Source organism: Mus caroli, unplaced genomic scaffold (genome assembly GCF_978045245.1).
Source record: "Mus caroli unplaced genomic scaffold, Mus_caroli_1 scaffold_20, whole genome shotgun sequence".
NCBI classification, from domain to species: Eukaryota; Metazoa; Chordata; class Mammalia; order Rodentia; family Muridae; genus Mus; species Mus caroli.
In genome coordinates this window covers 28,000,222-28,015,000 of record NW_028227275.1, presented here as the reverse complement: position 1 = coordinate 28,015,000, position 14,779 = coordinate 28,000,222, and the positions used below count along the sequence as shown (strand labels likewise).

Below are 14,779 nucleotides of genomic sequence, written 5' to 3'. Positions count from 1 at the left end.
AGCTATTAATGATCTGTTCCATACTGCAGAGTGTCTCATTGAATCAGAGATTTGAGTCTCTTACACACACACACACACACACACACACGCACACACACACGTCACCCCTCATGATATGCATATACATATACGTATTTATTTTGGTGGTGATTGACAGGCTGGGATATTCCCAGGATCAAGCATGGTATGAGTGACAGACAGGATCCTTCTCCCCTGTCTCTGTAGTCCTAGGCTAGTCACCCTGGTCTCTTGCTTTTTCACCAGCCTAGTGGAGGTAAGTTCCTGACCTTGCAGGCTGTCGTGAAAGATTTAATGAGAACCCGTGAAAGCTGCAAGATCTACGGAGGAAAGGCCCTTCAGAAGCGCCAGGTAATTTACAGCGGCTCTCATCATTTCATTCTGAGTTCAGCTGGTACGCCAGGCGACACATCTAAAAGTCAGTCTCTATAATCTACAACTCCCTTACGGTTGAAAATACCAGAAGATGATCAGAGCTCCCCGTTGAAGAAGATAAATTGTGCCTCTCTTGTACAGTTCTTGGTACCTACCATTTCTGGTGTTAGTATGGTAATTTCTGCACTTGAGGAAGAAAGATTTTTCTTTTAATTGTCCTCTCTGCATCCGGACTGTTGCAATGTCTGTCTAAAACTTAGTTGGCGCTGGACAGAAAGGAATATACCTTTCCTAAGTCAGCACTCTCAAGGCTCTGTCCAATAGGAATATAGTATATCGACATGCACAATTTTAAAAGATTTATTTTATTTTTATTTATGTGGATGTTTGTATGTATCTGCACATGTGCATGCGTGGGTTCCTGAGAATCTAGAAGAGTTTGTCAGATCCCTTGAAACTGGAGCTAAGGATGGTTGTGAACCACCATGTTGAGCCTAGGTCCTGTGCAAGAATAGCAAATGCTCTTAACTGTGGAGCTGTCTCTTCAGCTCCTCCACATTCACATTTAAATTTTTTCTAGTGGGCCTACTTTTAAAAAAGTAAAATTAATTTCAACCAGCACTGGAATGATGCCTCAACAGTTAAGAGCATTGGCTGCTGTTCCAGACGACCTGGGTTCAACTCCTGGACCTCACAGAGCAGCTCACACCATCTATAACTCTATTCCAGGGCGCTTGGCATCCTCCCTGATCTCCATGGGCACTGCATGCATGCGGTACACATACATTCATGTACACAAAACACCCATTGACATGAAATACAAATGAAATGAAGAAAATGTAACTTTAATCATGTATTTTATTTAACTTAGATATTTCTAAAACACTCTTTCAATATAATTGATACTAGAATTACTAATGAGATTATTTTGTCTTTCTTGTTATTGTCTTTAAAAGTTAGGGATTCTTAACAATTACAGTGTGTTCCAAATTTCCATTAGGAAATATTTAGCCGATCTTTGGTTCCAAAATTTACAGATTCTACATATTTTTAAATTGGCCCAAATATTCTTAAATTCCTTTTCAAACTGGAATTATCAGTTTTTAAATGTAAATGTCAATTAGAGAATGAAACAACATTTAAGCATTTATTCCTTGGTCACACTGTCATTTTTGTTTTAAAAAGATTTATTTATGTATGTATATAAGTCCACTTTGCTCTCTTCAGACACTTCAGAAGAGGGCATCAGATCCCATGGTTGTAAGCCACCATGTGGTTCCTGGGAATTGAACTCAGGACCTCTGGAAGAGCAGTCAGTGCTCTTAACCTCTGAGCCATCTCTCCAGCCCTCACACTGTCATTTTAAGCTACGTAGACACTATCGCCTAAGTGCCTATACTGTGATAGATAGGGTAGCTAGTGCTAGACTCAGAAGACCGCTGAGCTATGAGATTTGCATGGTCTATTTCCATACCCACCATTGGCACCTTATGTATGTTCCTTGTTGAGGGAGTCCCAGCAGGAAGAGAAACCCTGTGAATACAATGGGAGGCCCCTCTTCAGTCAGCACATGCAATGTTCCTCTCCTCTCCAGGGCACTTCTATATATAGCCCTGTGCCCCTCAGAATGGCCCATAGTCCCTAGAAGGAACTAGCAGGTATCCATTTGGAAGCCACTAGACTGAAACAGCATCTATCCATCCGTGACACCATGTATCCTCATGACAAATAGGTTCTGAGACAAGTTTCTGTGTCCAGCCTTGCTAAACTCTGGGGAATATTTTAGCTATGGGAAAAGATCACAGGGATGCTGTCTTTGTGAAACTTGATGTCTAGCAGTGTGTGTGTGTGTGTGTGTGTGTGTGTGTATGTGTGTGTGTGTGTGGGGGGGGGTTATTGAATCTAATTATGTGGTCAATGAGTTAAACAGTAGCATGCTAACTATAAAATGAAGGTCTTCATGAGACCACATGGTTAGGAACTGAATTCAGCCCGGAGGCTTGATGAATCCTCTTTGAATATGTGAAAATTTTCTTGGGACCTGAAGGATTTGGGGAGTGAGAAGTGGCAGAGATGGTTTAATCAGGGAGATGAGTATAATCAAGAGTAACTTAACTAGGGTGTGGTCAATTAGGAGTGGTAGAGAGAAATGGGTAGAACCCAGACCTGCAAGACCTTCCATATGTCTAGGAGGAATTTAGTCCTTATCCTTATAGACTGGAGGTCACCTAGACCTTTTAAGAAACTGTATATGATCCCATTTAGATTCCTCCTTTGGGTTTTATGAGATGGCATGTGGCTGCCGATCTTCTGTGTGATTGCCATGTTAGCTCCAACCCCAGTGGAAAACAACTGCAGAAATAAAGTATCACCTTGGTTTTGCTGCTTATGCTCAGGAAATGGGTGCCAGCAAGTTTTGAGAAATAGCTTACCAGGACAGTGAGGACAGAAGCAGTCTAAGAGCTTAGAAGGACTGGATGACAAAGTGCAGAAGGAAAATTTGAATGTTCCAGCTCAAATTGTAATCAGGTCTTGCTCACCACTCTTCTATTATCATTAGCGGTACTCACTATGGCTTGAACTTCTCTACCGCAACTCCTGTTGAAATGTAATCCCCACTGTGCATTATTAAGGGGCTGGAAACTTAATCTAATGGTGGCACTTGGAGGTGAGGCCTTTGGGAGGTAATTAGGATTAGATGAGGTCATGGGCATGGGACCTCTACAGTTGCATTAGTGGTTGAATAAGAAGAGGGAGAGAGACCGAAGCCAGCATGTTTGCTGTGTCTCAGCACGTGAGTCCCTCTGCTGCAGTGTCCAACAGGACAGACCTCAGAAGATGCAGCCCTTCCTTGACTGTCAACCTCAAGAGCTAAGAGCCAAATAAACTTTTATTGTTTGTAAATGACCTAGTCAGTGGTACTCAGTTATAACAACTAGTGGAAATAATGCCAGTAAGAATATAGTACCACTGCTACTGTCTATATAAAACCACAGGGCCCAGTGTTTTCTAGCTGTATATATTTACACATGTGTATGATTAATTTTTGAGACTCTGCCCAAAATGTAGATAGTATTCTCATTGTATTTGATGCACAATGAAAGAGAGATAGATGGAGGTTAAATGCCTTGTCCATAGCTGAGCTGCTAATATTGGAACATGGCTCTGCTTGACTTCAAAGCACTGTGTGTGTTCTTGTCATCATCAGTGCCTGGTCAGTGGAGGCCTGGTGACTTCAGGCTTGAGCATGGGTAAGACAGTATGGCTGGGTGTGGATAAATTCATCACACCTGTGGATGGGTAACCATACTTAGCTAGATGATTCTTACCTAAAACACTGGACAGTACCACTCTCTAACTGCTCCCTCCAATATGTGTTATTCCCAAAAGGCCATGTGTATAATTCCACCTTTTTTTCAGTCCCCTTTCCTTTCTTTAGGTCTTTAGCCTTTCTTGCTTCTCTACAGGCCCATTGGTATCTCTGTTTGGTTGAGCTGAACTGATCCCTCTCTGTAGATGTCAGTTAAGTGGTCTCTGTAGCTGGGCACAGCCTCTGTCATCGGTGAATGATTCTATGTGCAGGTGGCTTCTTCAGGCCCAAGGCAGATACATGTTCTAGGAGTAAACAATCAAGAATATAGCCACGACCAAATGGAGTCTTTATCGTAGTAAGATGGACAGACAATAAAGCAAGACTTAAAATCCATAGTGTGTTTAACGACAGCACGGACTAAAGAGGAAAACGAGAGAGTGTTAGGAAGTCAGAATGGGTGGCATCTGAGCTGGAGACCCACAGGAAGGGAAGAAGAGTGAGGACGCACTGCAGACCTGCGTGGGAGCCATGGGAAAGCTTGGTCATGGAAAGTCAGGGAGGCAGTGTGAAGTAGTTGAATGTGTGTGTGTGTGTATATATATATATATATATATATATATATATATATGCATGTACACACACACACACACACACACACTTATATTTGATTCAAAGTTTCAGGTAGCCTAGGCTAGCCTAGATCTCACTATGTAGCTGAGGATGTCCTTGGATGTCTGATCCTTCTGCCTCTACCTCTCAAGTGTCTGGAATCACAGGTGTGTGGCAAAACGTTGAGCTGGTTCTATAGCTATTCTGAGAAAGAGAGAGTGTTTAGGAATTCGTGATGAGTTAACAAAAAATAGGCCATTTGGGCATAGTATTCTTTTCCCATCCAGAAGTTATTTTAGCTGTCCTTTAGGCATGTGTAACAAGCCATCTCGGTCATTCGTTGTCCTGGGTACTTCCTGTATTCTTTTAAATGATATTTTAATTTTTCAAATTGTTCAAGGAAGATGCCACTCTAGCCCTTCTTGTACAACATCACACAGAGCAAAATGAACATCCCTATTTGTGCCTCTGTAGTTCTTTTTCCAAAAGAGTTCATCCTTATAATGTTTTGACTTTCTTTCTGTGCCTTTACATGGCATTCATATAGTCTAAAGCTGAGGAGTTAGTTTTATTTATATGAAAATGAAGGCATGCTCTCAAACTGATTTTTTTTTTTTAATACAAATATCTTGAAGATCTTTCCATATCAGAACACTGAGACCCACTTCCTTCTGCTAAATTGCCCAGGGAGTCCTTCAAAAATGTATCTGACTCATTTCACTTCTCTCTTCCCTAATCACTCCCTGAATTAGGGAATCAAAGACAGACACCCACACATATGCCCTAGGCAGAGTCTCTTTTCCAGAAAACATCCACAAGATGACATTTAAGGGTTCGGAGAATGAGCTTAACATGCAGTGTCACCTCCCTGAAGTGGCTTTCCTGTTCTGGCAGGGTCACGGCTGCCTTGATCATTTTTGTTTGCAAGTGCCTCTGCTGTGTTAAACTCTCGGCATGTCTCCCATGTCCCCCTCACTAGCCAAAGTTAGAGAGCCCAGCGCAGCAGGATGACCTGGCCTTGGATGGTAAGCAAGCACAGTGACCAAACCCGAAGGGAAGTGGGTACGGAGACAAGAGTGAGGGCTGTGAATGGAGCAGGGTCACTCTGCATGCATGTCTCTCTGCCCCTCCAACCCCCGACTTGTTAGATCATAGCATTTATTGTTATTTGTTGTAAATTCATATAAACAGTACAGGAAATCACAGAGACTAGTTATATAATACATATTATGTAATTAACTATTTTTTGTATTATGTAATTATGTACTGTATTAACTCTGTGCATTGTGAGATGTAAAAAGAGTCAACTGTTAAGCACCAGAGAGCATCCACCTCCAAGCGTTATTTTGATGGTTATAAGAGTGTTCTAGCTGTCCTGGAACTCACTTTGTAGACCAGGCTGGCCTCGAACTCAGAAATCCGCCTGCCTCTGCCTCCCGAGTGCTGGGATTAAAGGCGTGCGCCACCACGCCCAGCTTACAAGAGTGTTCTAAAGTTCCCCAGTATATCCAGCTTACCCTGTCCTGAAGGAGCAAGCTTGCTAACTCTTACATGGTTGCCACAGGGCAAACTAGTCGCTTTGCTCACTTCTTCCCTCTTTTTCTTGACTACACCCTAGGACAGGCAGGAGGAAGCAGCAGACACAGCCTACTGGAAAACCACCCGCAGGCAGGGTTGTGCTTTGCAGTGGTTCACTCTAGTGAATGGAGGATGTTTTCAAGCACTGAGGCCAGGCTTGAAATTCATCAGCTTTAGTTCACTCTGTCCTACCGCACTCACGTGAAGGCATAACTATGCCTGTCTCTTGTATTTGTTCGTCTATTTTCAGTGAAAGGCAGGTACCATGCCCCTCACTGAACAGCATGGTGGAGAGCAACAGAGACTCAAAACAAGGATAAAGGGCTTTTCAGTTGGATCCGTGTACTGGAGATAGACACAGATAATGGGTAGGAGGAACTGGGCCACAGACACATTGGAACTCAGAGGTTCACAGCACAGCTGTGTGTGCTATTTATCTTGGTATCTAGTATGCTCTTCCTCTCCGCTGTTGCTGCAGAGTGAAGCACAGTTCTCCAGCCTTTGTTGAAAAAAAAAAAAAAAGACAGTATTAGACTTAGTATTGCTTTTGAGGATGCAAAAAAGCCTGTTTTGCTCAGTTATGATCCATACTATTTATAAAATGTGGGAATATTGCTATGAGATGGGAGTTTGAGGAGATATTAGACAAAGTGCTTCCCCTTCAAGAACCTATAATCTAGTGGCAGGGGCAGACTGTGCAAGAAAACAGGCAGCAAATGGTGTCTACTGAATGAGCCAAAAGTGGAATATATGGTAGAGGTGCTCAGTGGAGGAGACCGGTTCATACCCAGACGTGAACAGGAGATAGTCTTGTGAAAAAAGAATTGAGTGTGTAACTTAAAGGGAGCTGAAGTTAAAGGCAGTAGAGATGAGAGAAACAGAGGTCTGGGAATGCTGGGTAGATGAGAGATGTGAAAGAAGGATTGCTGTAAAGGAAGAATAGAAAAGCAAGAATGTACGAGGGAAGAGAGGAGAGTCCACAGACATTGCCCACCTGTGAAGACAGTTTTATTGGGGATGAGGGGAGAGGAAGATGCCAACTGACTGAGGTAGGCATTCGTGGAAATGTTTGGGAAACACAATTTTGGGGGACTTGCTAAATTGAAAACCTAGAACCCATATGGGTTTGTCTAGATTGAGGGTAGCTGAGATTGGAGTGACATATCTGAAGCCCATGATGTGACTGACTGAGCTCTTCAAAGAAACTGTAGTCTGACTGTTGTTCCTGCTTACATCCGGAAGTGGATGGAGGAGTTAGACATGTCCAGAGACCAGGACTGCTGGTCTGAGTGGCCTCAGTTGGCTGAAAATGGAGAAATTTCACACACTGGAGCACATTCCCTTTCAAGACTGCCTCACCAAAGCTAAGAATGAGCCTGGAGAAGCAGCCCCTGAACATGGCAGCTGAGCGTTGTCAAGAACACCACTCAACAGGATGGGAGCAGGTGCATTGAAATAAGTACAGGACTTAAGACTAGTGGATTTTAAATGTCAATGTGCATTTTAATCAACTGCAGGGATTAAAAAAAAAACCTCACACATTCCTAGGTTCCTTATCATGAAGAAGAAAGAGGAGAAAGAGAAGGAGGAGGAGAAGGAGACAATGACTAAGAAGATAAAGGGCACTCGCCAACTCAGGTATAGGAAATATTAGAAAGCCATCGTACACACACACACACACACACACACACACACACACACACACACGACCACACGACCACGGGAGAGAGAGGGCAGGGTGGAAGGAGACAAAGGCAAGTCACCCAGCAATGCCATCCTCATGCTACCTGGGAACCCAGGTTATGAAAGTTCGGAATTATGAAATGGCACAGGTTGTGCAGTTACACGCAAGCTTATCTTTTGAAAGTGTCTATTTCCTAGTTTCTGTGGGGATGCACTCTGCCTGAGCCTTCAGGAGGCTGGAGTGAAGAGGAAGGAGCCACTCACAGCTGTTTCAGCACCCTTGCAAGTCATGCTGATAGTGGAGGGGACACCCCAAGGCCTTGGCGTTCCAACCACTACCATGTTGCGGCAGGAAATGTCAGGTCACAAATCACAAACCCCACTTCTCAGCAACTACTTGTCTGGGCGCTGTCTGAGATCTCTGGTCTGAAACCTCCTCCTTCTACTCTCTTGCCTGTGACCTGGGGACTGCACTGTCCTACTGCCTTTGCAGATTATCTTTGCATCTTGTGTGCTCTTATAAAAGCACTTATCTCAGTGGTCTAGGCAGTGAGTAATAATCTCTGCTGCCTCTGAAATTCATACCATGATTATTTTATCTAGCATCTTTCTGTGGAATGTCCCTTTGTCAAATTTCTACTGAAACAATTCTCAATTAAGTAATATATTCTTACTTGGAGACAAGAAAAACAGCATGACTAGTAATGGTACCCATTATGTGCTGGGCACTGTTATAAATATTTTACATATATCTTAGATACTTCAACCTTGGAATACCTCAATGATACAGTTATTATGGTCCTCTTTAGCATCTTCCTTGTTCTGCTCCCATTAAAACTCCACTATATGGGCCCCCTAAAGTTCTCTAGGAGCTGCTGTGATCTCATAGAGCATGTTAATCAGTTCTACATGCCCATGCCCCAGAGTTTGAGATACAAGAAGGCTATTCATCATTCATCAGTCAACCCAAATATTGCATTCCTCTGTAGTCATGCCTATGGTGTTGGGTTTTTTGTTTGTTTGTTTTTGTTTTTGTTTTTTTGAGACAAAACAGAGATGTGGACGCACACGATCCCAGGAGGGGACATTCCCAAGGAGACAGACCGGGCACATTTGGAGTGATCCACTCCTGGTAGACAAAGTTTAAGAGGTGTATCCTAACTCAGTGAGTTGAGCAAGACATTAACCTTTGAGCCGAGGTTTATCCTGGGGTGTAGGGTAAAACCCATGAGCTTTCAGACTCAGCAAGGGAGGAAGGTCTAGCTCCTGGTGCTTGGCCCCAGGGGCTAGTGAGTGTGCTTCTGTTTTCCTCAAGGAGGAAAGCTGGGCCAAGGGTGTGTCTCCAGTGACCACCCACCTAGTGATAGTGCCTTTCTCACCAAGCAGGTGCAGTGTGAACTCTGAACTGACAGACTGACGGACTGACGGAGGAGCCTCTCTCCCAACTTGCTGGCAGAGCGAATACTGGACAGAGGTGGCGATAGGTAAGAGATTTACTATGCTGACCCCCAGTCTACGAAGTTGGGGAGAAGAATGCCTACTTCACTGAATTGTTGCGATAGTAAACAAGTTGTTTCCTTGCAGCAGGTGGTGGGAAGACACTGATGGTTGAGGCGTAGTCAGGCCAGGTACTGTTTTCACACCAGTGGTTTTTAACTGGCGAGTGATCTTGCTTCCTCACTGGGTACACTGGGCAATATCTGAATACACACACACACACATATATATGTATGTGTATATATATATATATATATATATATATATATATATTACTATAGATTAAGTGCACTGTTGCTGTCTTCAGACACACCAGAAGAGGGCGTCAGATCTCATTACAGGTGATTGTGAGCCTCCATGTGGTTGCTGGGATTTGAACTCAGGACCTTCAGAAGAGTAGTCAGTGCTCTTACTCACTGAGCCATCTCACCAGCCCCCTGAATATATATTTTCAATTGTCAGTATTTGAAGAGTTTACAGCCAGCATGGAGTGCCTAGAGGCCAATGGTGTTGTTGAATGTTCTGTAACACACAGGCATGCTCTCTACAACACGGAATTATCTGACTCACTGCTTTTAAGTCTGTATTGGAAACTTTGTTTTATTAATATGCTAATGCAAAACCCCTTATAAAAAAACCCCTTCTGAGCTATTTACTTGTCATTATTTACCTCTTTTAGGTCAGGGGACACTAACTCACCAAAACATGAACATGAGAAAAACGCTGGGATTTGGCCTCTGGCTGTTCTGCTCCTCCAGAGGTGTTTAAGTCATGAGTTTGGGTAGACTTCTGTGGGCGAGGGTCAGTAGTCAGTACTACATGTGGAATATATTAAGAAGCGCCCCCGCCAGTGATTTGTAAGATCCAGGCATCAACATGACTCAAAGAACAAATTAGACACACAGCTTCCACAGCCCACTCCTAGTCTTTCTAGTGCATGGTGATGTGATCCAGGCTCTTCATCTGCCCTTGAGAAAGTATCTGTACATATAGTGACAGTGCGATGCCACACGTACAGTCTTCCAGATAACTTTCCACATCTCAGGATATGTTGGGCTGCTGTTTCAGGTATAGAATTCTGGCGCAGAAGCCTCTGGGGCCTAGGTTCAGTGCTTCCTGGGACCCATGTCTGTTGTTTGTAGATTCTCACTTCTATAGTAAGAGAATGCATACAGCTGACTACTAGCCCAGTGTACTGGCTATTTTTGTGTCAACTTGACACAGCTGGAGTTATCACAGAGAAAGGAGCTTCAGTTGAGGAAATGCCTCCATGAGATCCAACTGTAAGGCATTTTCTCAATTAGTGATCAAGGGGGAAAGGCCCCTTGTGGGTGGGACCATCCCTGGGCTGGTAGTCTTGGGTTCTATAAGAGAGTAGGCTGAGCAAGCCGGGAGAGGCAAGCCAGTAAAGAACATCCCTCCATGGCTTCTGTATCAGCTCCTGCTCCCTGACCTGTCTGAGTTCCAGTCCTGACTTCCTTTGGTGATGAACAGCAGCATGGAAGTGTAAGCAGAATAAACCCTTTCCTCCCCAACTTGCTTCTTGGTCATGATGTTTGTGCAGGAATAGAAACCCTGACTAAGACACCCAGCAACTTCATGGGCCAATTCTGGACTTATGGTCCTTTCCGTTACAATGTGTATGATGCTAAGAGAAATAAAGAATGCTGTAAAATAGTCTACTGCTTATTCCTGAGTTTACTGAGCACTGATCTATGGCAGGAACACAAATTTCTTTGTTAGAGTCACAAAAAATCAATGGCCCTATCAGGACCCTCCAGCACTCAGGGGTTTCCAATTCCTTTAGCGTCACAGCCTGTTCCCCTTGCCTGACTGCACGCTTTTCTTCTATACCCCTTGTCTACTCCCATTGCTCACGTTTAGCTGCAGCTTTAGGCTTTACTCAAAGCCTCCGCTCTCCGTCAACCACACATGTAACTCTTACTCATTCTCCAAAGCCTACTCCGAATCTCGTTCCCTCAGTGGTTGCCTCCATGAACTGCCTTATCTAGAATGGCATCTCCAGTCCCATGGTCTGACAGAATCTAACATCACCCTTCCTTCCACAGGTCTGGCTTCACACATGGACTCATCTTTACCCATATCTGGTAGGAGAATAGAAGCTGCAATCTCTTTGTGCATGAGCCATCTTTCTTGGATAAGTGTAGCTACCACCCCTCATCAAAGCATCCTAGAAAATCACAATGGAACACAATTCGATCCCGGGGGGGCCCAGGCCCTAATGACTACATCTACATCACGGCTCTTAATCTATGGCTCAAGGAATATTGTGGAAGAGGGGCAGGAGAGATTTTAAGAGCCAGAACACTAGGAAAGTTTCTTCAGATCAGTATCTTATAGAAATGGATGTATGAACCAGACCTGAGACATGGCACTACCAATGGTAACAAAATGCTCGCAGTCAACCATTGGACTGAGCACGGGGATCCCAATGGAGGAGTTAGGGAAAGGACCGAAGGAGCTGAAGGAGTTTGCAACCCCATAGGAAGAATAACAATATCAACCAACCAGACCCCCACACTCCCAGAGCTCTCAGGGACTTAACCACCAACCAAAGAATACACATGGAGGGACCCATCGCTCCAGCTGCATATGTAGCATCTTGTTGGGCATCAATGGGAGGAGAGGCCCTTGGTTCTCTGAAGGCTCAACGCCCCAGTGTAGGGGAATGTGTGGGTGCATGGGAGAGTTCCCTCATAGAAGCAGGGGGGGATGGGATAGGGGGTTTGTGGAGGGGAAACTGGGAAAGGGGATTACACTTGAAATGTAAATAAATAAATATCCAAAGGTGGAAGAGGGAAATTTCATGGGGTCATAACCGTAGACAAAGAAGCAGTGACTGCTGAAAGAGGAAGACTTAGCTTTTCTCCGAGAGGAGCCACCTTATTGATTGTCCTAAGCAAAGTAATCAGTTTTCAAACCATATACACACAGATCAGAAAAGCAGACTCAGGCAGATTTTATTTATATATTCATGTAAACAGATACACACACACACACACACACACTAATCAAAGAGATAGAGGCTATCAACTTGAGAGTGAGGGGTGGGCATGGGGACAGCTGGAAAGGGGGTATGTGGGAGGAGCTGGAGGAGGTAAAGGGAGGTGGAAGTGGTGTAATTCTATTTCAATTAAAAAACAAATTAAAAGGATGTAATCAGCCTGAGAGACATGGTAGACAGAGACAGGAAGCAGACATGCCTCTGACAGCTGTAGCTTTCAGTTCCCGTGCTAGGTCTCAGAGCCCAGACCCAGGCTTTATGCCTGGCTTACCCACTTGGACCAAGTGTGACTTCTCAGAATAGCCTGAACCCACAGCGGCTCTTGTTATTCTCTGTTTGGCAATAGTTCCAAGAATTTCTGAGTTTGTCCTTCAGTGATTCTTCCCAGAGTCCTGTTTGCTGGAGAGAAGGGGGGCTGGTGGCCGCAGCATGGGCTTACCGAGTGCCTCCTGTGTGCTGGACCATTGTGCCGAGTGCTGTCCTTGCATCTAGGGTAGCCCTTGATACCTACATATGGACTGAAATGTTGCGGTAGCTCCATTTAACGTGAAGAAATGTGGTATGTGTGTGTGAGAGAGAATTCTGTGTTCATGGTGGTATCCAGGACTGCCTCTTTCTACTACTCTAATTTTGAATCTTTCTATGCAAGGGTTGGTTATAAAAATAAAGGGTGGGCCAGTGAGATGATTCTTTAAGTAAATGCTTGCTGCTCAATGGTAAGAATCTCATTTAGAGTCCCAGAATCCATGTAAAGCTGGGTTTGGGAGCATGGGTCTGTCATCCTAGTGCTGTTGTGCCGAAGTCAGAGGAAGGAGAATCCCCAGAAGGTCATGGGCCAGCTATACTGCTATGTGCAGTGCTAGCCATTGAAGAGTCGCTGCCTTAATCAAGATAGAAAGGTGAGTTTGTTCTCTGACTCCTACACGCACGTACACCGTGACATGTATGTGTCCAAGCTCACTCACAAACACACTTAAGTCTGAAGAACAGTGAAGTCTTTCTGATATTCATATGACCCCTGGAATTGATGTTCACTTTGTGAGAAGTTTTCCATCCAAGGGAGGATGGTTTTAGAAACGCCATGATTCCAGCTGGAAAGATCTTCAGTCATAGTCAGATTTTAAAGATTTTTAAATGATGGTTCTTTGGTCCTAATTGTATTCAGTCCTTAAAGGCTATCTCGGGGCAGCTGATCAGAGGGGATGTGGGAGATCCATTCGGGACAGCATTTTTCTAGGAATGCTAGAGGGTGAGAGCCTTCCTGAGAAATTTCACAGTGGCAATAAATAATCCTGTTAGCTGTATTTCAAGGCAGCCAGTGAAATCTTTTCTTCTGGGAACATGATCTCTACTCTGTATTTGTCACTTTTACTGACCCAAGTGGCCCAAAAGGTCTGATGTTGACAATATTTGCCATTTCTACTCCTAGGTGGGTCTCCAGTGGTGTAGAGCGGCCTCTTACGGGGAATGGTCATGTGACCCAGAGAGATGGGATGTGTCCACGGCCAGAGATCCAGGCTGTCCTGGTTTTTAAATGTGTCTGTTTGAAGGGCCAACCTGTTGGGGACAGTGGCACCATAGTTTTCAAGTCTGCCTTCTTCTCTTTTCATAGAAACTGAGACTTCGAGAAGCATGAACTGAGACGAAATATGCCAACATTTTGGTGGCAAAAAGAAATGCAAGGAAAAACCAACAACAACAAAAAACCCCCAAAACCCCAGCTCTCTTGATGTGCCCTAAAATTGTAACTTTTCTTTGGAGGCAATTATAATTTTTATGTCAGTTCTCATTAAAATAATAGCAGGCACATTGGCAATGCAACTTTGTTAAAGGTGGATGAATCCCCAAGGGAGAAAATGAATGGTTCTGTGAAGCCCAAAGAGAATTCCCTGTGTCTAAATCCTCCCAGCCTTTTGCGATGCAGGTCCTGAAGGGTGCTTCATATTTAAAGCCTTTGTTAATAATGTGAAATATCAAGTCTCTTCTATTCCTTTTAAATCTTTTCATTTTAACATGGAATAAGCCTCCTCATACCTTCACAGTTAAGATTCTCAGAATTATGCTGGGAAAATGTAATTTTGCTTACATTTCCTTCAGAATCTGCTAATGTAAAATTGAACTTTACAAAAAAGATATCAGACTGTAGGAGAAATTGAGTTATTATTTCCGTTCCTCGGAAGATTAACGCAGTGAAAGAACACTGTCCTTCCTGGATGCTCTGTTAAATATATAATCCTTTCATCTCATTTATCTTTTAGTCCAAAGACAATGTTGTGGATTATGTGATGTAAGTTCTGTTTCAATGAAGAATTAATTTTAATTAATTATTCATGCAAAAGACATCTAGCTATATACCCACTAGATAGAGATTTAGCTCTTTTAAATCTAGGAATGATTGGCTTTAATGAATGTTGATTTAATAAGTCAACTCTGTATGTTTTTTTATGTCACTAGAAGCAGGATCCAGCAGTATTTCTCCCTTATAGCCTCTAGTGTCAAGAATGTCAAATGGTCTAAGATGGCTGCTAGAGTTCCACTTGTAGTGAGTTCTGTTAGGAGACAGAGAGATAGCCCACTGAAAGACCTAACAGTAACGCCTTTCATCCCATTGTCTGGTCCTATGTGATGTAAAATATACTATAATGTTGTGTATAATAGTGCAATAATCCTTTTAAACTCTG

At 43.5% G+C, this 14,779-nt stretch overlaps 1 long non-coding RNA gene across 12 annotated transcripts; it reads left to right on the top strand.

The window, feature by feature from the left end:
• The first annotated feature begins 8,806 nt into the window (after positions 1 to 8,806).
• LOC110285625 (uncharacterized) lies at positions 8,807 to 14,779 on the top strand. 12 transcript variants are annotated; one of them, XR_015046176.1, is made up of 5 exons: positions 8,807 to 9,060; positions 10,512 to 10,579; positions 11,143 to 11,181; positions 12,591 to 12,657; positions 12,885 to 14,779. It is a non-coding gene; the product is annotated as an uncharacterized LOC110285625 (long non-coding RNA). The 12 variants fall into 12 exon arrangements; XR_015046168.1 differs by adding exons at positions 9,161 to 9,204; positions 9,753 to 9,833 and having other exon boundaries at positions 11,143 to 14,779; XR_015046170.1 differs by having other exon boundaries at positions 12,591 to 14,779.